Raw genomic sequence first — 23,330 nt, forward strand, 5'->3', positions numbered from 1 at the left:
TTTTGTCCAATTTGCTTTTTTCCCACCCTTTTTTGGTTTGGTTCCAGTACACACAAAGGGAATAAACATGTATATAGCAAAACATGTGTTACTGCACTCCTTTTCTGTGAGAAATACTTCATTTTCTTAAAAAATTTCAGAGATGCCAACATTTACGGCCATGACTGTATGTTGCATTGGACTTTGCCCCTTCGCCATGTTCGCCAAGAGTTTACCAGCCTTACTACCAAACCCATAGTATTCAGCTCTTAGGCTTTCTCTATGAAAGGAAAAATGTCTATCATAGGCTGCCTCAGATTCCAGTCTGCAAAAATGAGACCTAGGGTTGAAGGGTAAATAATACACACTAGTACATAATACACAATAGTATAAACCAGTGTGTAACCGAAAAAGACTTTCCTCAAGGGCTCAAAATAGAATAATATAATATAGATGGGGTAGGGGGTTTATTATTCACTAAAAGAGCAACTAAAACAACAACCTACAGGTGTGGAAGACCACACAACAAAATGGTGAATATACCCCAGTTGGAAGTAACTTATGACAAGTATGATCATGTATAAAAATGATTTTATTGAAATATATAGTTTAAAAAATACATATATGTATATCTGAAATCACAGAATCAATTCATAAAGGGTAGTATAAAAATAAAGAATATATATATATATATATATATATATATATATATATATATATATATATATAAAAGAATAAAATATAGGGTGGATACTGGGGTGAGAAAGCCTGTATGCCAATAGAATAGGTGAAGAGATAAAAAAGTTCCTTGGGAAGTCACGGTGCTAATAGTGAGCTGCAATTAATGGTTATAAATAAATAATTTGATGATTATAAATAAATTAATATCTACAGGGGTTGCATGCACAAGGTAAGGGAAAAAAAAGGGGGGGGGGAGAGGAAAGGGCGTTGTGTAGGATATGCACAAACAAAATGTGCAATACTTGTGGAATTAAATACCACGCAACAGCCAGTGAGGACAACCAAAAATATGTGATGAAATTATTAATTAATAGCCAAGGCAGAAAAAAATTAAATAAGTAAAGCACAACACTCAAGTGAATTACAACAAGTGCAAAAATTACCGTGCAAATGAAGTGGGCAAGGACCTGAACATGCAAACCAAAAAAAGGAAAATATTACCTGGGTCACCCAGTATGGTGCTAACAATAAGCAATAACAACCAACAGGCAAATAGCAGCAATAATATGGATAGCAGCAGATAGATAGCAGCAAATGTGAGTAGTGACTAGCAGCAAAGAATGATATACAAAGAAAGACCGTTTGGTATAGGCTGGCACAGGACTCACCCCAGTCCACCTCCACAGCTCCGACGCGTTTCGCCAGAAGCGGCTTTGTCAAGGAGTGAGGTGGACTGGGATAGCCTCGCTATAATTAGTATATGTGTGCCAATGGGGAGTGAGGAACGCACCTGTTACGAGACGCTAGGTGATGTAGACCGGAAGTTGCGTCAGGTCACGTGAGCGGGTCAGCTCATGTAAATGAGACCGGGATCTCGCGAGAGGAGGGCCGTATAAGCCGTCCTCGCCTGGGGTACACTACTGCGCATGTGTGCTGGCTCGACTCCCATACAGGAAGCCGGAAACACGCAAGGGTGGAGCTATTGGCGCAGGCCACACAAACATGGCCGTATGCGTATTGCACGGTAATTTTTGCACTTGTTGTAATTCACTTGAGTGTTGTGCTTTACTTATTACATTTTTTTCTGCCTTGGCTATTAATTAATAATTTCATCACATATTTTTGGTTGTCCTCACTGGCTGTTGCGTGGTATTTAATTCCACAAGTATTGCACATTTTGTTTGCGCATATCCTACACGACGCCCTTTCCTCTCCCCCCCCTTTTTTTCCCCTTACCTTGTGCATGCAACCCCTGTAGATATTAATTTATTTATAATCATCAAATTATTTATTTATAACCATTAATTGCAGCTCACTATTAGCACCGTGACTTCCCAAGGAACTTTTTTATCTCTTAACCTATTCTATTGGCATACAGGCTTTCTCACCCCAGTATCCACCCTATATTTTATTCTTTTATATATATATATATATATATATATATATATATATATATATTCTTTATTTTTATACTACCCTTTATGAATTGATTCTGTGATTTCAGATATACATATATGTTTTTTTTAAACTATATATTTCAATAAAATCATTTTTATACATGATCATACTTGTCATAAGTTACTTCAATAGTATAAACCACCATAATGGTGGTCACTAAACCCTAAATTTACCAATCACTTATTAAAACGTGATCTATACAATTGCTTTAATAACTATCATGGTAAACAATAAAAAAAACAAAAAAAAAAAACACACACAATTTAAAAACCATGCTGTGTGCTTACAGTCTCTCCTAAGTTTCTATCACTGAAATTGGGCTAAACTAAGTCCACATGACAGCACTACATTTATATAAAGGGACATCTCTGCACTGCGCCAGAATTTGCACCAGAATTCAACTCTCTATTTTACTGAGAAAACCTGAAAAGGGGGCATGGCCCCGAAATTTTCACAAAAACCCAACATATTTACTAAGGTTTCCACAGAAAATGTGGCGCATTTGAGCTGAGGAAAACCCCACAGATTAGAGCATATGTAAAAAAAAAAAAAAGCAAAATATAGGGAAAAGTGCTAAAGGTAGGGAAACCTTAGTAAATACCATGGAAAAAAAACTGTAGGGAATTAAAACCCACAGAGAAAACTACACTCCACTCTTAGTAAATCAGGCCAATGTTTCTCTACTAGAGGAATAATGCTAAGGCTTTGTCAAGAGGCAAATGGGCAATGAGGATAAAACACACCGACAGGGGTTTATAAAACCTCTCTTAGTGACATCATATAATTGCCTAACCAATAGGATAAAAGGACTAAAGTGTATCCAAAATAAGAATCAATCCTATTATGTTTCAAGGATGATTGATAATTCAGTCCTCCAATCTAATAATGAGATTACAAAAACCAATGTAGAATGGCTGCATACCTTTCTCTCGTTAGTTTACCGCACCAGAGGAGTCCCTTGATAACTCCCGTGATCCTAGCTGTGCAAACTTACCTCTATGAAAAGCGCATGCGCCTAACTAGGTGCGCACAACAGGCAATGTCATCTCAATGTAGGTGCTTTCATCTCTGTAAATTTTAAGAATAGCAGGGAACTGCAGTGAGAATTTGATGTGCATTTTCACAAGTTGAGAGTGGACTATCTAGTTTTTTACCACCTTTGCTGAAAAATCATTGAATAACAATATCCTGTGCCCTCCGATAACGAAGTCTGAGTGAACCTTCTTGTAGGCCACCAAAATGGCCGTTTTATTGGTGTTATTCACATACGTCACAACAGACTGTCAGAGGTGCGTATCTTGCTGTTTAGTACCACCAGGTAGGGATGCGTGCCTTACCTGTGGGCCCTTCCTACCAGGCAGGAGAGATTCAGAGCTTGAGGGATTTCTTGGGCACAAATCACATGGAGCTGCGAAGGTGATATCGATTCTGGCAATCCTATGATACGAAGATTGCCGTGTCTGGTTCTGTTTTCTAGATCATCAGTTTCCTCCATTAGCACTTGTATAATGCATCTGGAGATAGTGAGCTGTTTGGCAGCAGACAATTTACCATTAGCTACAGAGAGCTGTTCCTCAAGCTCAATGTGTGTCATGCCACTTCCCCCTGGGTCTGTGCCAGGGAGGCTGCAATGGAGGCTTCCACTAAGGGTCTGTCAGTAAGAACTTGGCCACCTCAAGTGCAAGAGACTTACAAGAGGAGGCGAGTCCCGGTAGAAAGGTGTCTCCTGTATCATCCTACCTGCCTGGACCTGGCGAACGAGGGGGAGCCCTCAGAAACGTGTTGTCCTGACCTCTACTTATGTATATCTAAATAAAAGCATATCTTTTACAAAAAATATTGTGTCATCCCATTGATGAAGCACTACAGCCAGAAGTCTGATTTCTAAGAAAAAGGGAAACCTACATCTTTGCACCAACTTTCCTGCATCCTGCACCGTTCTGCGACGGTACCAACGGCCAGCAGCTCCTGGACACTGGATCTTCTATACAAAAAAAAAAGCTTTTATCAGCGTTGTGCATGCAAGCGCAACACGCCAAGGTGAGCAGTTCTATCATTTCACTGTACTTACCCTCACCTAAGCACTATACAGCGCCATCTCTATCCTCTTCTTTCTACTGTATATTATTTCTGTGTCATCCTGAGAGACCGCAGGCTGCAGCGGTGTAGCGACCTGTGGTGCTGGCAGAGCAGACTCCACTGGGGCAGAGGAGCTTGAGCTCACGCTGGGGCAGAGGAGCTTGAGCTTACAGTGATAATCTGTCCTGCTGCACATAAGGAAATGGCCCATGCGCACCCTGAGGATACACAGGACCACTGAGTTACAAAAGCAGCCTAGTATACCAGCTGGATTATGTGCGGGGCGGCCAAGTCAGCTCAGGGCAGGACGGAACTCTTCTCGGTTTGGCTCTACATCCACGAACCGGAACCCAGCCACAAATTTTTTTCTTAAACTTAGTGCCACCATGTCATTAACCCCTTTCCGCTATTGGACGTATGCATACGTCCAAGCGAATTACACGTTCGCGCAAATGGACGTATGCATACGTCCAAGCGATCTCCTGCTCTGCTGCGGGCAGCGCAGGAGATCGCGGGTGGGACTCAGCTGTCAATCACAGCCGGAGTCCCACCGCAGCTGCCGGGGCCGCGATCGCGCCGGTCCCGGCAGCATTAACCCCATAGATGCCGTGATCAGTTCTGATCACGGCATCTATGGTGTTTGCAGGGGGAGCGCTCTCCCCCTGCCCATCAACGGCGGCTCCGCGACAAAATAAGGGGGATCGAGGGTGTCCAAGACACCCTCAATCCCCCTTGAAGAGATAGGAGTGAGGTGGCAGGGTTGCCACCCCTCCTATCCCTGCTATTGATCGGCGGAGCGGCCGACCAATAGCAGACTGGGGCGGGGGGGTTAAAGTTCGGTTCCCCCCGCTATGCCCACCCATCGGTGTCCGGGCACAGCGGGGGGAACCGTGTAGTAGCGGCGGCGGCAGCGGCGATCACCTACCCGGCGGCGGCTGTGATCACGGCGGCAGTGGAGGTAAGTATGACGCCGCGTGTCCAGAGTCTGTTGCCTAGCAACATCTGCAGGGCGACAGTTTAGAGAGTGGTCTCTAAACTGTCGCCCTCCAGATGTTGCAAAACTACAACTCCCACCATGCCTTGACAGCTGTTTGCTGTGTTGGCATGCTGGGAGTTGTAGTTTTGCAAGATTTAGAGGGGTTCAGGCTAGAGATCACTGACAGTGGTCTCTAAACTGTAGCCCTCCAGATGTTACAAAACTACAACTCCCAGCATGCCCAGACAGCAGTTTGCTGTCTTAGCATGCTGAGATTTGTAGTTTTGCAACATCTGGAGGGCCACAGTTTAGAGACCACTGTCAGTGATCTCTAGCCTGAACCCCTCTAAATCTTGCAAAACTACAACTCCCAGCATTCAGGAACAGCAAATGGCTGTCTCGGCATGCTGGGAGTTGTACTTGCGTGCCTCCAGCTGTTGCATAACTACATCTCCCAGCATTCCCTTTGGCAATCAGTACATGCTGAGAGTTGTAGTTCTGCAACAGCTGGAGGCACACTGGTTGGGAAATACCGAGTTAGGTAATAGGTTCTATTACCTAACTCAGTATTTTTCAACCAGTGTGCCTCCAGCTGTTGCAAAACTACAACTCCCAGCATGCACGTTCTGTCAGTGCATGCTGTGAGTTGTAGTTTTGCCCCCCCCCCCCCCCCATGTGAATGTACAGGTTAAATTCACACTGGCGGCGGATTACAGCGAGTTCCCTGCTTCAAGTTTGAGCTGCAGCAGCCGCAGCTCAAACTCCTAGCGGGAGACTCAGTGTAATCCGCCGTCAGTGTGAATGTAACCTAAAAACACTACACTACACTACACTAACATAAAATAAAGAGTAAAACACTACATATACACACGTACACTGCCCCCCCCACCACCCCTTCCCCCCCAATAAAAATGAAAAACGTATCCTACAGCAGTGTTTCCAAAAGGGAGCCTCCAGCTGTTGCAAAACAAAAACTCCCAGCATTTCCGGACAGCCATTGACTGTCCAAGCATGCTGGGAGTTTAGCAACAGCTGGAGGCACCCTGTTTGAGAATCACTGGTGTAGAATACCCCTATGTCCACCCCTATGCAAATCCCTAATTTAGGCCTCAAATGCACATGGCGCTCTCACTTTGGAGCCCTGTCGTATTTCAAGGCAACAGTTTAGGGCCACATTTGGGGTATCTCTGTACTCGGGAGAAATTGCATAAAAAATTTTGGGGGGCTTTTTCTCCTTTTACCCCTTATGAAAAGGTAAAGTTGGGGTCTACACCAGCATGTTAGTGTAAAAAAAAAAAAAAATTTTGTACACTAACATACTGGTGTTGCCCCATACTTTAAAATTTTACAAGCGGTAAAAGAAAAAAAGCCTCCAAAATTTGTAACGCAATTTCTCCTGAGTACGGAGATACCCCATATGTGGGCGCAAAGTGTTCTGGGGACGCACAACAAGGCTCAGAAGGGAGAGTGCACCATGTAAATTTGAGGTCTAAATTGGTGATTTGCACAGGGGTGGCTGATTTTACAGCGGTTCTGACATAAGTGCAAAACAATAAATACCCACATGTGACCCCATTTTGGAAACTACACCCCTCACGGAATGTAACAAGGGGTACAGTGAGCATTTACACCCCACAGGTGTCTGACAGATCTTTGAAACAGGGGTCTGTGAAAATGAAAAATAAAATTTTTAATTTGCACAGCCCACTGTTCCAAAGATCCGTCAAATGCCAGTGGGGTGTAAATTCTCCCTGCACACCTTATTACCTTCCGTGAGAGGTGTAGTTTTAAAAATGGGGTCACATGTGGGGGGGTCCACTGTTCTGGCACCACGGGGGGCTTTGGAAATGCACATGGCCAAATTCTCTCTCCAAAAGCTCAATGATGCTCCTTCTCTTCTGAGCATTGTAGTTCGCCCCCAGTGCACTTCATGTCCACTTATTGGGTATTTCCATACTCAGAAGAGATGGGGTTACAAATTTTGGGGGGTATTTTCTGCTATTATCCCTTGTAAAAATGTAAAATTTGGGGGAAAACAAGCATTTTAGTGTAAAAAAAAAATTTTTTTTTTACATATGCAAAAGTCGTGAAACACCTGTGGGGTATTAAGGTTCACTTTACCCCTTGTTACGTTCCCCAAGGGGTCTAGTTTCCAAAATGGTATGCCATGTGGTTTTTTTTTCTGCCCTGGCACCATAGGTGCTTCCTAAATGCGGCATGCCCCCAGAGCAAAATTTGCTTCCAAAAAGCCAAATGTGACTCCTTCTCTTCTGAGACCTGTAGCGCGCCAGCAGAGCACTTTTCATCCCCATATTGGGTGTTTTCTGAATCGGGAGAAATTGGGCTTCAAATTTTGGGGGGTATTTTCTGCTATTACCTTTTTTAAAAATGTAAAATTTTTGCTAAACCAAGCATTTTTGGTAAAAAAAAATTTTTTTTTTTACATATGCAAAAGTCGTGAAACACCTGTGGGGTATTAAGATTCACTTAACCCCTTGTTACGTTCCCCGAGGGGTCTAGTTTCCAAAATGGTATGCCATGTCGTTTTTTTTTGCTGTCCTGGCACCATAGGGGCTTCCTAAATGCGACATGCCCCCCGAGCAAAATTTGCTCTCAAAAAGCCAAATATGACTCCTTCTCTTCTGAGCATTGTAGTTCGCCCGTAATGCACTTCAGGTCAACTTATGGGGTACCTCCATACTCCGAAGAGATGGGGTTACAAATTTTGGGGGGTATTTTCTGCTATTAACCCTTGCAAAAATGTGAAATTTGGGGGGAAACACACATTTTAGTGAATTTTTATTTTTTTTTTACATATGCAAAAGTCATGATACACCTGTGGGGTATTAAGGCTCACTTAATTCCTTGTTACGTTCCTCAAGGGGTCTAGTTTCCAAAATAGTATGCCATGTTTTTTTTTTTTTTTGCTGTTTTGGCACCATAGGGGCTTCCTAAATGCAACATGCCCCCAAAAAACCATTTCAGAAAAACGTACTCTCCAAAATCCCCTTGTCGCTCCTTCGCTTCTGAGCCCTCTACTGCGCCCGCCGAACAATTTACATAGACATATGAGGTATGTGCTTACCCGAGAGAAATTGGGCTACAAAATCAAGTATAAATTTTATCCTTTTACCCCTTGTAAAAATTCAAAAATTGGGTCTACAAGAACATGCAAGTGTAAAAAATGAAGATTTTGAATTTTCTCCTTCACTTTGCTGCTTTTCCTGTGAAACACCTAAAGGGTTAAAACACTCACTGAATGTCATTTTGAATACTTTGGGGGGTGCAGTTTTTGTAATGGGGTCATTTATGGGGTATTTCTAATATGAAGACCCTTCAAATCCACTTCAAACCTGAACTGGTCCATGAAAAATAGCGAGTTTGAAAATTTTGTGAAAAATTGGAAAATTGCTGCTGAACTTTGAAGCCCTCTGGTGTCTTCCAAAAGTAAACACTTGTCAATTTTATGATGAAAATATAAAGTAGACATATTGTATATGTGAATCCAAAAAAAAAATATTTGGAATATCCATTTTCCTTACAAGCAGAGAGCTTCAAAGTTAGAAAAATGCTAAATTTTCAATTTTTTCATCAAATTTTGGGATTTTTCACCAAGAAAGGATGCAAGTTACCACAAAAATTTACCACTATGTTAAAGTAGAATATGTCACGAAAAAACAATCTCGGAATCAGATTGATAAGTAAAAGCATCCCAGAGTTATTAATGTTTAAAGTGACAGTGGTCAGATGTGCAAAAAAGGGCTGCGTCCTAGAGGTGAAAATGGGCTGTGTCCTTAAGGGGTTAATAGTTTTAGCTTTTCTAAATGTGATTCCTGGTTTGTTAGGAATCAATCCTTTTAGTATTGGTTGTGTAGCAGAATGTTACAGTGTTTCGACATTATTTCTTTGATTTTTTGTGAGATGTGGATTATCGTGTGATAAAGTTGAGATTGAATAATGTTTTTTCTCGAGCTGTATCCTCCACTTTTACTTTTCTTCTTATATGCTGCTTTTATTATTGTATTAGGGTATTTTTTTCTCTTTCAGATGATCTTCAATTATTTTACTCTGTTCCACATAGTTGTTGAGCAGATCCTACGGACACTATTAAATTGCTCAAGGGAAATGTTGGTATTCCATTTCAGGTAGTGGCTCCTTTCAAAATCAAGTAGGCAATTGCAGTCTGCAGTCAGTATTGCGGTAGCTTTTTATGGTCATTCAACTGGTGCTTATTTGGTGTCACGCAATCATTATGCCTTGTTATTCTTGCTATACTTGTGATTTCATTTACATTATATACCGTTTGCAGAGATATCTATTTTTTTTACCCTATAACACAAATAAGTACAGTGCGAGCGATTATTCATGCCTAACAAATATACCACCAGTTTCTCTCGTTATTTTATTTTTACATTTTTATTCTACATTATATTACAACATTATCAACATAGTTCCAAGTATTTCCTGCTTATCATTTGGCATCTTTCCTTGCATTTTTTACCTGTTGTCTAGCAGTGTCCAGTAGGAACTATCATAGGCACAGCAGACAAGGTTTTACATTTATTTCCAATGCACGCATGCGCACACTGGCATTACGTCACGGCACCGTATCCCATTACCAGATACACATACCTCTTAAATACTAACCAGCAGCACTACGCATTTTTCTTATTCTCACACACTTTTCATCTTCTGGTGCCACGTAACCGTCCGGTACATGGACTAATTATCTCTAACCAGTGACAACTATTCTGTTATTAAGTTTTAATTTAGCAGCACCTTAATATGTGAAAAAACTCTTTATTGGTGCATTTATATGTTTTGAATTACATTTCTTTTACGTAATTTGTGTAAGCCGATTTGGACAATGTCATCTGATCAGTTGGCATCTTTTTGCATATAAATAGCGTCTGTTTATGTTTGTAAGTGTGGTATGGGGTGTGAGATACAGGGCAGATGGAATTACCCTAGGGGCAGATGGCATTAACCCCTTGTTTTCGTGACGCCAAGGCATGGTTTATCCTCAATACCACCCGAAGGTATACCGCAGGATCCTGGGCTATAATGACTCCAACGCAAAGTTACGTACAATGGTAGCTGACAGATGGTACAGTCTATACAGTGAAGCCAGGCCCACGGAGGTAACCGGTTACTTCAGAGACCTTAAAAGGGGTACTCCCCTGGAAAAAAATTTTTTAAATCAACTGGTGCCAGAAAGTTAAACAGATTTGTAAATGACTTCTATTTAAAAATCTTAATCCTTTCAGCACTTTTCAACTGCTGTATACTACAGAGGAAGTTGTATTTCTTTCTGGAGTTCTTTTCTGCCTGACCACAGTGTTCTATGCTGACACCTTTTTTAGGAACTGTCCAGGGAAGGAGCAAATCCGCATAGCAAACCTATCCTGCTCTTGACAGTTCCTAAAATTGACAGAGGTGTCAGTAGAGAGCACTGTGGTCAGACAGAAAGGAAATTCAAATAAAAAAGAACTTCCTGTGGAGCATATAGCAGCTGATAAGTACTGAAAGGATTAAAACAATTTTAATAGAAGCAATTTACTAATCTTTTTAACTTTCTAGCACCAGTTGATTAAAAAAAAAAAAGTTTTCCAGGGGAGTACCCCTTTAAGGGCTTGCTGGGACTTGCAGTGGTTTTGGACAATTAGTGTAGGTCACGTTGACTTGACAATAGATGATAGTGACTGACTAGACAGACTAAGCTGTAACTTTAGCTTACTTGTAGCTTGTGGCTGCAGACTTGACTTGAGGCCTCCTATGACTCTAAGACACACTCTTAGGCTCGACAGCACCTCAGCAAAGACTCAGGAACTAAGAGAGAGAGAAGAGACTCCTCCCAGGGCTTTTATGGGGGAGACTCTGGTGGGGTCCTATTGGTCACCCTTAACCCCTTAAGGACCAGGCCAATTTTCACTGTAGGACCAGAGCGTTTTTTGCACATATGACCACTTTCATTTTAAGCATTAATAACTCTGGGATGCTTTTACCTTTCATTCTGATTCCGAGATTTTTTTTGTGTGACATATCCTACTTTATGCTAGTGGTACAATTTTGTCAATACTTGCATCATTTGTTGGTGAAAAATTCCAAAATTTGATGAAAAATTGAAAATTGAACATTTTTCAAAGTTTGAAGCGCTTTGCTTGTAAGGAAAATAGACATTCCAAATAAATTATATTTTGATTCATAAATTCAATATGTCTACTTTATGTTTGCATCATAAAGTTGACATGTTTTTACTTTTGGAAGACATCAGAGGGCTTCAAAATTCAGCAGCACTTTTCCAATTTTTCACAAAATTTTCTAATTCGGAATTTTTCATGGACCAGTTCAGGTTTGAATTGGATTTGAAGGGCTTTCTTATTAGAAATACCCCACAAATGACCACATTATAAAAACTGCACCCCTCAAAGTATTCAAAATGACATTCAGTAAGTGTGTTAACCCTTTAGGTGTTTCACAAGAATAGCAGCAAAGTGAAGGATAAAATTCAAAATCTTCATTTTTTACACTCGCATGTTCTTGTAGACCCAGTTTTTGAATTTTTACAAGGGGTAAAAGGAGAAAAATCCTCTCAAAATTTGTAACCAAATTTCTCTCGAGTAAGGAAATACCTCATATGTGTATGTCAAGTGTTCGGCGGGGCGCAGTAGAGGGCTCAGAAGAGAAGGAGTGACAATGGGATTTTGGGGAATGAGTTTTTCTGAAATGGTTATTGGGGGGGCATGTCGCATTTAGGAAGCCCCTATGATGCCAGAACAGCAGAAAATCCCCCACATGGCATACCATTTTGGAAACTACACCCCTCAAGGCACGTAACAAGGGGTCCAGTGAGCCTTAACACCCCACAGGTGTTTCACGATTTTTCATTAAAGTCGAATGTGTAAATGGAAAAAAAAAATTTCACTGAAGTGCAGTTTTTTTCCCAAATTTACAATTTTTATGAAGGGTAACAGGAGAAATGCCCCCCAAAATGTGTAACCCCATCTTTTCTGAGTATGGAAATACCCCATGTGTGGACGTAAAATGCTCTGTGGGCGAACTACAATGCTCAGAAGAGAAGGAGTCACATTTGGCTCTTGGAAAGCAAATTTTGATGAAATGGTTTTTGGGGGGCATGACGCATTTAGGAAGCCCCTATGGTGCCAGAACAGCAAAAAAAATTTCACTAAAATTCAGTTTTTTCCCGAAATGTTAAATTTTTACAAGGGGTAATAGGAGAAAATGACCCCCAAAATTTGTAACCCCATTTCTTCTGAGTATGGAAATACCCCATGTGTGGACATTAAAGTGCTCTGCGGGCAAACTACAATGCTCAGAAGATGAGGAGCAACATTGAGCTTTTGGAAAGAGAATTTGTTTGGAATAGAAGTCGGGGGCCATGTACGTTTACAAAGCCCCCCGTGGTGCCAGAACAATGGACCCCCCACATGTGACCCCACTTTGGAAACTACACCCCTCACCGAATTTAATAAGTGGTGCAGTGAGCATTTACACCCCACTGGCTTTTGACAGATCTTTAGAACAGTGGGCTGAGCAAATTAAAAATTATATTTTTCATTTTCACGAACCACTGTTCCAAACATCTGTTGGACACCTGTGGCGTGTAAATGCTCACTGTACCCCTTATTACATTACATGAGGGGTGTAGTTTCCAAAATGGGGTCACATGTGTCCATTGTTCTGGCACTACTGGGGCTTTGTAAACACACGTGGCCCTCAATTCCGGACAAATTTTCTCTTCAAAATCACAATGGCACTCCTTCTCTTCTGAGCATTGTAGTACGTCAGCAGAGCATTTTACATCCACATATGGGGTATGTTCTTACTCAGAAGAAAAAGGGTTACAAATTTTAGGGGGCTTTTTTCCTATTTTCCCTTGAAAATTTAGGGTAACACCAGCATTTTAGTGAAAAATTTTTTTTTTTCCATTTTCCCATCCAACTTTAACGAAAATTCGTCAAACACCTGTGGGGTGTTAAGGCTCACTATACCCCTTGTTATATTCTGTGGGGGTGTCGTTTTCAAAACGGGGTCAAATGTGGGTATTTATTTTTTTGCGTTTATGTCAGAACCACTGTAAAATCATCCACCCCTGTGCAAATCACCAATTTAGGCCTCAAATGTACATAGTGCCCTCTCACTCCTGAGCCTTGTTCTGCGTCCGCAGAGCATTTTATGCCCACCTATGGGGTATTTCCGTACTCAGGAGAAATTGCGTTACAAATTTTGGGGCTCTTTTTTTCCTTTTACCTCTTTTGAAAATAAAAAGAAGTATGGGGGCAACACCAGCATGTTAGTGTAAAAATGTTTATTTCTTTTACACTAACAGGCTGATATAGACCCCAACATTTCCTTTTCATAAGGGGTAAAAGGAGAAAAAGCCCCCCAAAATTTGTAGTGCAATTTCTCCAGAGTACGGAAATACCCCATATGTGGCCCTAAACTGTTTCCTTGAAATACGACAGGGCTCTGAATTGAGAGAGCGCCATGCGCATTTGAGGACTTAATTAGGGATTGCATTGGGGTGGACATAGGGGTATTCTACGCCAGTGATTCCCAAACAGGGTGCCTCCAGCTATTGCTAAACTCCCAGCATGCCTGGACAGTCAGTGGCTGTCCGGAAATGCTGGGAGTTGTTGTTTTGCAACAGCTGGATGCTCCGTTTTGGAAACACTGCCTTACAATACGTTTTACATTTTTATTGGGGGAGGGGACAGTGTAAGGGGGTGTATATGTAGTGTTTTACCCTTTATTATGTGTTAGTGTAGTGTAGTGCAGTATAGTGTTTTTAGGGTACATTCACTAGGGCGGAGGTTTACGGTGAGTTTCCGCTGCTCATACTTGAGGCAGGAAACTTACTGTAAACTCTCCCGTGTGAATGTACCCTGTACATTCACATGGGGGGGGGGGGGGGGGGGCAAACCTCCAGCCGTTTCAAAACTACAACTGCCAGCATCTACTGACAGACCGTGCATGCTGGGAGTTGTACTTTTGCAACAGCTGGAGGGACACTGGATGGAAAACCTTCAGGTTCTGTTACCTAACTGAGTATTTTCCAACCAGTGTGCCTCCAGCTGTTCGCCAAAGTGCATGCTGGGAGATGTAGTTATTCAACAGCTGAAGGTATGCAACTACAACTCCCAGCCTGCCGAGATAGCTGTCTGGGCATGTTGGGAGTTGTAGTTTTGCAACATCTGGAGGGCAACAGTTTAGAGACCACTGTATAGTGGTCTCAGACTGTAGCCCCCCAGATGTTGCTAGGCAACTCACCAGCTTCCGTAGGATCCAGGGAGCCAGCCACACAACATCGCCACCCGCTGCCGCCAGATGGGTAAGTGGATCTTTGGCACCGGTCCTCTGTCGGTTTCCCCGTTCTGTCCGGCCTATTGTGGTTGGGCAAAACGGATGGTAATGCAGGTAGGCCATGACAGTTAGTTGTGGTAGGGGATTCTATAATCAGGAAGACGGATAGAATAATATTCATACGCCCCCGTTTCCAAGTCCTTAAGGACCGAGGGCGTATGGATACGCCCTGAGCATTTCCGGGACCCGCCGCTGAAATCGCTCAGCAGGCATCCCGGCATATCGCCCAAGGGGGTCATTATGTCCCCCCATGTCGGCGATTGCCGTAGATTTATGGACAATTCAGTCCAGCGATCTGCGGCGGATTCCGGGTCAATCGGGTCTCCAGTGACCCGATGACTCGGAATTACTGGCTGATCGGGGCCGTCTCTGATCGGGGCCGTTAGTTGTAGTGGTGCATCTGGTGGTTGCATAACTACAACTCCCAGCATGCCCGTTGGCTGTCGGTGACTGCTGAGAGTTGTAGTTTTGCAACAGCTGAAGGCACACTGAGTTAAGTAGCAAACCAGTGTGTCTCCAGCTGTTGCATAACTACAATCCCCAGCATCCCCAGCCAAAGTAGTATGCCTCCCGCTGTTGCATAACTACAAGACCCAGCATGCCCTTCCGCTGTCCGTACATGCTGGGGGTTGTAGCTTTTGCAACAGCTGAAGGCACACTGGTTGCAAAACACTGAGTTTGTTACCAAACTCGGTGTTTCACAACCAGTGTGCCTCCAGCTGTTGCAAAACTACAACTCCCAGCATGCACTGATAGACCGTACATGCTGGGAGTTGTAGTTTTGCAACAGCTGGATGTTTCTCCCCCCCCCCCATGTGAACGTACAGGGTACACTCACATGGGCGAAGGTTTACAGAAAGTATCCGTCTGCAAGTTTGAGCTGCGGCAAATTTTCTGCCGCAGCTCAAGCTGCCAGCGAGAAACTACTGTGAACCCCCCGCCCGTGCGACTGTACCCTAAAAACACTACACTAACAAAAAATAAAATAAAAAGTAAAAAACTCTAAATATACACATACCCTTACACAGCCCCCCTCCCCAATAAAAATGAAAGCGTCTGGTACGCCACTGTTTCCAGAACGGAGCCTCCAGCTGTTGCAAAACAACTACTCCCAGTATTGCCAGATAGCCACTGACTGTCTAGGCATGCTGGGAGTTTTACAACAGCTGGAGGCACCCTGTTTGGGAATCACTGGCGTAGAATACCCCTATGTCCACCCCTATGCAAGTCCCTAATTTAGGCCTCAAATGCTCATGGCACTCTCTCTCTGGAGCCCTGCCGTATTTCAAGGCAACAGTTTAGGGCCACATATGGGGTATCGCCGTACTCGGGAGAAATTGTGTTACAAATTTTGGGGGGTATTTTCTGCTATTACCCTTTTTTTAAAATGTAAAATTTTTGGGAAAACATATACAAAAGTCATGAAACACCTGTTGGGTATAAAGGTTCACTTAACCCCTTGTTACCTTCCCCGAGGGGTCTAGTTTCCAAAATGGTATGCCATGTGTTTTTTTTTTTTTTTTGCTGTCCTGGCACCATAGGGGCTTCCTAAATGCGGCATGCCCCCAGAGCAAAATTTGCTTTCAAAAAGCCAAATGTGACTCCTTCTCTTCTGAGACCTGTAGTGCGCCAGCAGAGCACTTTTCACCCCCATATGGGGTATTTTCTGAATCAGGAGAAATTGGGCTTCAAATTTTGGGGGGTATTTTCTGCTATTACCCTTTTTAAAAATGTAAAAATTTTGGGAAACCAAGCATTTTAGGTAAAAAAAAAAATTTTTTTTTTACATATGCAAAAGTTGTGAATCACCTGTGAGGTATTAAGGTTCACTTTACCCCTTGTTACGTTCCCTGAGGGGTCTAGTTTCCAAAATGGTATGCCATGTGTTTATTTTTTGCTGTCCTGGCACCATAGGGGCCTCCTAAAGGTGACATGCCCCCCAAAAACCATTTGTCGCTCCTTCCCTTCTGAGCCCTCTACTGCGCCCACTGAACAGTTAACATAGACATATGAGGTATGTGCTTACTCGAGAGAAATTGGGTTTCAAATACAAGTAAAAATTTTCTCCTTTTTACCCCTTGCAAAAATTCAAAAATTGGGTCTACAAGAACATGCAAGTGTAAAAAATGAAGATTTTGAATTTTCTCCTTCACTTTGCTGCTATTCCTGTGAAACACCTAAAGGGTTAATACACTTACTGAATGTCATTTTGAATACTTTGGGGGGTGTAGTTTTTATAATGGGGTCTTTTATGGGGTATTTCTAATATGAAGACCCTTCAAATCCACTTCAAAACTGAACTGGTCCCTGAAAAATTGTGAGTTTGAAAATTTTGTGAAAAATGTCAAAATTGCTGCTGAACTTTGAAGCCCTCTGGTGTCTTCCAAAAGTAAAAACTCATAAATTTTATGATGCAAACATAAAGTAGACATATTGTATATGTGAACCCCAAAAAAATGTATTTTGAATATCCATTTTCCTTACAAGCAGAGAGCTTCAAAGTTAGAAAAATGCAAAATTTTTATTTTTTTTCATCAAATTTGGGAATTTTTCACCAAGAAAGGATTAATAAAGTTACCATAAAATTTTACCACTAAGTTAAAGTAGAATATGTCATGAAAAAACAATCTCGGAATCAGAATGATAACTAAAAGCATTCCAGAGTTATTAATGTTTAAAGTGACAGTGGTCAGATTTGCAAAAAACGCTCTGGTCCTTAAGGTGTAAACTGGCCTGGTCCTTAAGGGGTTAAATAATAACGTTGGACCCAATAACGCAAAAAATACCATTAGCCCCAATAACTTAAATAATAACGTTAGACCCAATAACTCAAAAAATCCCATTAGCCCCAATAACTTAAATAGTACAATTAGCCCTTATAACTCAAATAATAACATTAACCCCAATAACTCAGAAAATCCCATTAGTGAGACTATATGTGTAAAACTTAATGGAAATGGAAAGTGTATGTTCACAAATGCCAGAAGCCCAGCAAATAAAATGGGGGAGCTTGAGGCCTTGATACTGGAGGAACATATTGATATAGTTGGGGTCACTGAGACATGGCTGGACTCCTCGCATGACTGGGCTGTTAATCTGCAGGGGTCTACATTCTTTCGCAAGGATAGAATGAACAGAAAAGGTGGTGGAGTCTGTCTGTATGTAAGAAGTGGTATGAAAGTCAGTGTGAACGATGCCATAGTGTGTGATGATTCTGAGGAGGTGGAATCACTGTGGGTAGAATTACAAAAGGAGGGAAATACTGAAAAAATTATATTTGGTGTAATCTACAGACCCCCTAATATCACTGAGGAAATAGAAGGTGGGCTGTATAAACAAATAGAGAGGGCCGCCCGGGCAGGTACAGTGGTAATAATGGGAGATTTTAACTATCCAGATATAGATTGGGGTCCGGGGTTGGCTAAAACTACAAAGGGGAGAAAATTCCTAAATTTATTGCAGGATAATTTTCTGGGCCAGTTTGTGGAGGACCCAACAAGAAGTGATGCCTTGTTGGATCTGATCATTTCCAACAACGCAGAGCTGGTTGGTAATGTAACTGTGCGGGAAAACCTTGGTAATAGCGACCACAATATAGTTACTTTTGACTTAAAATGTAGAAAACAAAGACAGACGGGGAAAGCAAAAACATATAACTTTAAAAAGGCAAACTTCCCTGGGCTGAGAGCTGCACTACAGGACATAGACTGGGGGGAGGTGTTGTCAAATACTGATACAGAAGGTAAATGGGACATCTTTAAATCAACTCTAAATAACTATACATCTAAATATATACCAAAGGGGAACAAATATAAAAGATTAAAACTAAATCCTACATGGCTGACAAATTATGTTAAAAGAGCAATAATCAAGAAAAAAATAGCCTTCAAAAAATACAAATCTGATGGGTCAGCTATAACATTTAAACAGTACAAAGAACTTAATAAAATCTGTAAAAATTTAATAAAAACTGCAAAAATTCAAAATGAGAGACAAGTGGCCAAAGAAAGCAAAACTAATCCTAAATATTTTTTTAGATATATAAATACAAAAAAAACAAGGACAGAGACTGTAGGACCCCTTAATAATGATAATGGGGAGGTTGTCAAGGGCGATCAAGAGAAGGCGGAGCTACTGAATGGGTTCTTTAGTTCTGTATATACTAGGGAAGAAGGAGGAGCTGACATTGGCCAGGTCAGTGCTGGTAACACATCATGTAATGTACTGAACTGGCTTAATGTAGAGATGGTACAAGGTAAGTTAAGTAAAGTAAATGTAAGCAAAATCTCCAGGGCCAGATGGATTGCACCCAAGAGTTCTTAGAGAGGTAAGTTCAGTAATATCTGTACCCTTGTTCATGATATTTAGAGATTCTCTGGTGTCTGGTATTGTGCCAAGGGACTGGCGCTAGGCGAATGTGGTACCAATCTTCAAGAAGAGCTCTAGGTCTTCGCCAGGCAATTATAGACCGGTAAGTTTAACGTGCATTGTGGGTAAATTGTTTGAAGGACTTATAAGGGATTACATACAGGAATACATAGGGGATAATAGTATTATAAGTGATAGCCAGCATGGGTTTACTAAGGATAGAAGTTGTCAAACCAATCTAATTTGCTTTTATGAAGAGGTGAGTAGAAGCCTTGACAGAGGAATGGCTGTGGATATAGTGTTTCTGGATTTTGCTAAAGCATTTGATACTGTCTCTCATAGACGTCTGACAGGTAAGTTAAGGTCTTTGGGCTTGGAAACTTTAGTTTGTAACTGGATAGAACACTGGCTCATGGATCGTACCCAGAGAGTGGTGGTCAATGATTCGTACTCTGATTGGTCCCCGGTAATTAGTGTTGTACCCCAAGGTTCAGTACTGGGCCCGCTGTTGTCATTCCTGGTCATACGGGTCTATGGTGACCCGGTGACCCGGAATATAAGGGGATCGTGGTTGTCCAAGACACCCATGATCCACCTGAAGGGATGGGAGTGAGGTGGCAGGGGTGTCACCCCTCCTATCCCTGCTATTGGTTGTCAGAAGCGACGACCAACAGCAGATCGGGGTCGGTTAACTTTCGCTTTCCCCGTCCCGCCCACCCACAATAGGCAAGGCAGAACGAGGAAACAACAGAGGACCGGGGATGAAGTCCACTTACCCATTGGTGGAGGCAGAAGAGGACGGCTATGCGGCTCGCTGGATCCTACGGAAGCCGGTGAGTTGCCTAGCAACATCTGGAGGGCTACAGTCTAAGACCACTATACAGTGGCCTCTATACTGTAGCCCACCAGATGTTGCAAACAGCTGGAGGGCTACAGTTTGGATATCACTGTCCAGTGAACTGTAGCCCTCTGGATCTTGCAAAACTACAACTCCTATCATGCCCAAACAGCTGTTTGCTGTCTGGGCATGCTGGGATTTGTAGTTTTGCAACATCTGGAGGGCCACAGTTTGGAGATCATTTTCAAGTGGTCTCTAAACTATATCCCTCCAGATGTTGCAAAAATGGAAATCCCAGCATGCTGTTTCGGCATGCTGGGAGTTGTAAGTGCGTACCTCCAGCTGTTGCATAACTACATCTCCCAGCATGCCTTTCAGCGATCAGTACATGCTGGGAGTTGTCGTTTTGCAACAGCTGGAGGCACACTGGTTGGAAAATACTGAGTTAGGTAACAGAACCTAACTGAAGGTTTTCCAACCAGTGTGCCTCCAGCTGTTGTAAAAGTACAACTCCCAGCATGCAAGGTCTGTCAGTACATGCTGGGAGTTGTAGTTTTGAAACAGCTGGAGGTTTGCCCCCCCCCCCATGTGATTGTACAGGGTACATTCACACAGGTGGGTTTACAGTAAGTTTCCTGCGTCAAGTTTGGGCTGCGGCAAATTTTTCGCCACAGCGCAAACTCCTAGCGGGAAACTCACCGTAACACGCGAGTGTACCCTAAAAACACTACACTACACTAACAAATAATAAAAGGGTAAAACACTACATATACACCCCTTACACTGTCCCCCCGAATAAAAATGAAAAACGTATTGTATGGCAGTGTTTCCAAAACGGAGCCTCCAGCTGTTGCAAAACAACAACTCACATCATTTCCGGACAGCCACTGACTGTCCAGGAATGCTGGGAGTTTAGCAACAGCTGGAGGCACCTTGTTTGGGAATCACTGGTGTAGAATACCCCTATGTCCACCCCTATGCAATCCCCAATTTAGTCCTCAAATGCGCATGGCGCTCTCTCACTTCAGAGCCCTGTCGTATTTCAAGGAAACAGTTTAGGGCCACATATGGGGTATTTCCGTACTCGGGAGAAATTGCACTACAAATTTTGGGGGGCTTTTTCTCCTTTTACCCCTTATGAAAAGGAAAAGTTGGAGTCTACACCAGCCTGTTAGTGTAAAAACACTAACATGCTGATGTTGCCCCATACTTTATATTTTCACAAGCGGTAAAAGCAAAAAAAAGACCCCCAAAATTTGTAACGCAATTTCACCTGAGTACGGAAATACCCCATATGTTGGTGTAAAATGATATGCGGACGCACAACAAGGCTCAGGAGTGAGAGCGCACTGTGTACATTTGAGGCCTAAATTGGTGATTTGCACAGGGGCGGCTGATTTTACAGCGGTTCTGATGCAAAAAAAGAAATACCCACATGTGACCCCCTCACGGAACGTAACAAGGGGTATAGTGAGCCTGAACACCCCACAGGTGTTTGAAGAATTTTCATTAAAGTTGGATGGGAAAATGAAAAAAAAAAATTTTCACTAAAATGCTGGTGTTACCCTAAATTTTTCATTTTCACGAGGGAAAATAGGGAAAAAGCCCCCCAAAATTTGTAACCCCATTTCTTCTGAGTATGTAAATACCCCATATGTGGATGTAAAGTGCTCTGCGGCGAACTACAATGCTCAGAAGAGAAGGAGCGCCATTGGGAGAGAGAATGTGTCTGAAATTGAGCTTCAAAGAGTGAATTTGTTTGGAATGGGAGTCATGGGCCATGTGTGTTTACAAAGCCCCCCATAGTGCCAGAACAGTGGACCCCCCCACATGTGACCCAGTTTTGGAAACTACACCCCTCACGTAATGTAATAAGGGGTGTAGTGAGCATTTATGCCCCACAGGTTTTTCATTTGCACAGCCCACTATTCCAAAGATCTGTTAAATGCCAGTGGGGTGTAAACACTCAATGCACCCCTTATTAAATTCTGTGAGGGGTGTAGTTTCCAAAATGGGGTCACATGTGGGGGGGGTCCACTGTTCTGGCACTATGGGGGGCTTTGTAAACACACATGGCCCATGACTCCCATTCCAAACAAATTCACTCTTCGAAAGCTGAATGGTGCTCCTTCTCTTCTGAGCATTGTAGTGCGCCAGCAGAGCACTTGACGTCTACACATGGGGTATTTCCATACTCAGAAGAAATGTGGTTACAAATTTTGGGGGTCATTTACTCCTACTACCCCTTGTAAAAATGTAAAATTTGGGGGAAAAGCAGCATTTTAGAGAAAAAAAAATTTCATTTACACATCCAACTTTAACGAAAAGTTGTCAAACACCTGTGGGGTGTTAAGGCTTACTGTACCCCTTGTTAGGTTCCTTGAGGGGTGTAGTTTCCAAAATAGTGTGCCATGTGTTTTTTTTTTTTTTTTTTTTTTTTTTGCTGTCATGGCACCATAGGGGCTTCCTAAATGTGACATGCCCTCCAAAAACCATTTCAGAAACTCTCACAAATCCCAGTGTCGCTCCTTCCCTTCTGAGCCCTCTACTGCACCCGCCGAACACTTGACATACACGTAGGAAGCCTTTTGGGCTCAATTTGTGCGAGGGGGAGTGAATTCCCACGCCCCATGCACCTACAAGCGGGGCCATGCAGGGGGCACCACTATAAAACGCCCCCGCAACGTACAGGCGGGTGTACGTGGTTTCCAGGCAGGCACGTGCAGTGTTTCCAGAGAGGAGTGGCGGTTGCGGTAGGCCCGGGTTATCCCAGGACATTGTTCGTTATTGCCCCCGTCCCCTGTCATCTATGTTCCCCCGCGAAGCGCTCCTGGAGCCGGCCGGGTGACGTCATCCACCCACGCCGAGACGGTCATGCGGCCGGGTCTCTCGCTTCCAGCAGCGGCGGGGTCGCGCTCCAACCCGGTCCCGTGTTCACATTGCTTGTCCCCTGCCGGCATCCCATGGCTCTCGCGGCGTGACCTGCACTCCTTGTTGCCAGGGTGCCGCCGCCGAGTCACGTGACGTGATGTGCATGAGGGCAAAGCTCAGCCGCAGCCTGCCGGCAGAAACGTAGCTGCCCTGACAGGCTATATCTCTCACATTAAGCCCAGGTGGGGGTGTCTCAGCTGGGTGTCCCCGGCTGCCTTGCCACAAGGGTGCAGCTGGGGGATCAGTCCAGCCTCGCCCGTCCTCCCCCGCACAGGCAGCGCACGTTTCCTTCACTGTTCTGTTACACTGCAACAGCTCCCCAGCTGTGGTAGGACCACAGTTGAATTGCATGCTCTGCCTACAGCTTTTTACACACTGTACAATTAAGCTTATACTGGTTGTTGCAGTTGCCTTACATCGATTTTAGTACATTCATGTGATACACTTCGCTTATGTTTTAGACAGTCCATGCGGTCAATATAACTTTTATACCTGCAGTCACCCATAGCGTTCATACTGTGCAGTCACTCATCGCTTCGTACTATGCAGTCACTCATAGCTTCACACCGTGCAGTCACTCATAGCTTCCATACTGTGCAGTCACTCATAGCTTCCATACTGTGCAGTCACTCATAG

General features: G+C 43.0%; 1 protein-coding gene across 4 annotated transcripts in view; it reads right to left on the reverse strand.

Annotated features, from left to right (window-relative positions):
- The window catches only part of LOC130367859 (excitatory amino acid transporter 1-like), a 338,220-nt gene that overhangs the window by 294,963 nt on the left and 19,927 nt on the right, over positions 1-23,330 (reverse strand). The window contains exon 1 of one of the 4 annotated variants that reach the window (XM_056570774.1): positions 4,024-4,074. The exons of the other annotated variants lie outside the window; for them this stretch is intronic. The gene's annotated coding sequence lies outside the window, so the exon portion shown is untranslated. Of the gene's footprint in view, positions 1-4,023; positions 4,075-23,330 lie in introns of those variants that run through there. 4 annotated transcript variants of the gene reach the window in all.

This window comes from Hyla sarda, chromosome 1 (assembly GCF_029499605.1).
Source record: "Hyla sarda isolate aHylSar1 chromosome 1, aHylSar1.hap1, whole genome shotgun sequence".
NCBI lineage: Eukaryota > Metazoa > Chordata > Amphibia > Anura > Hylidae > Hyla > Hyla sarda.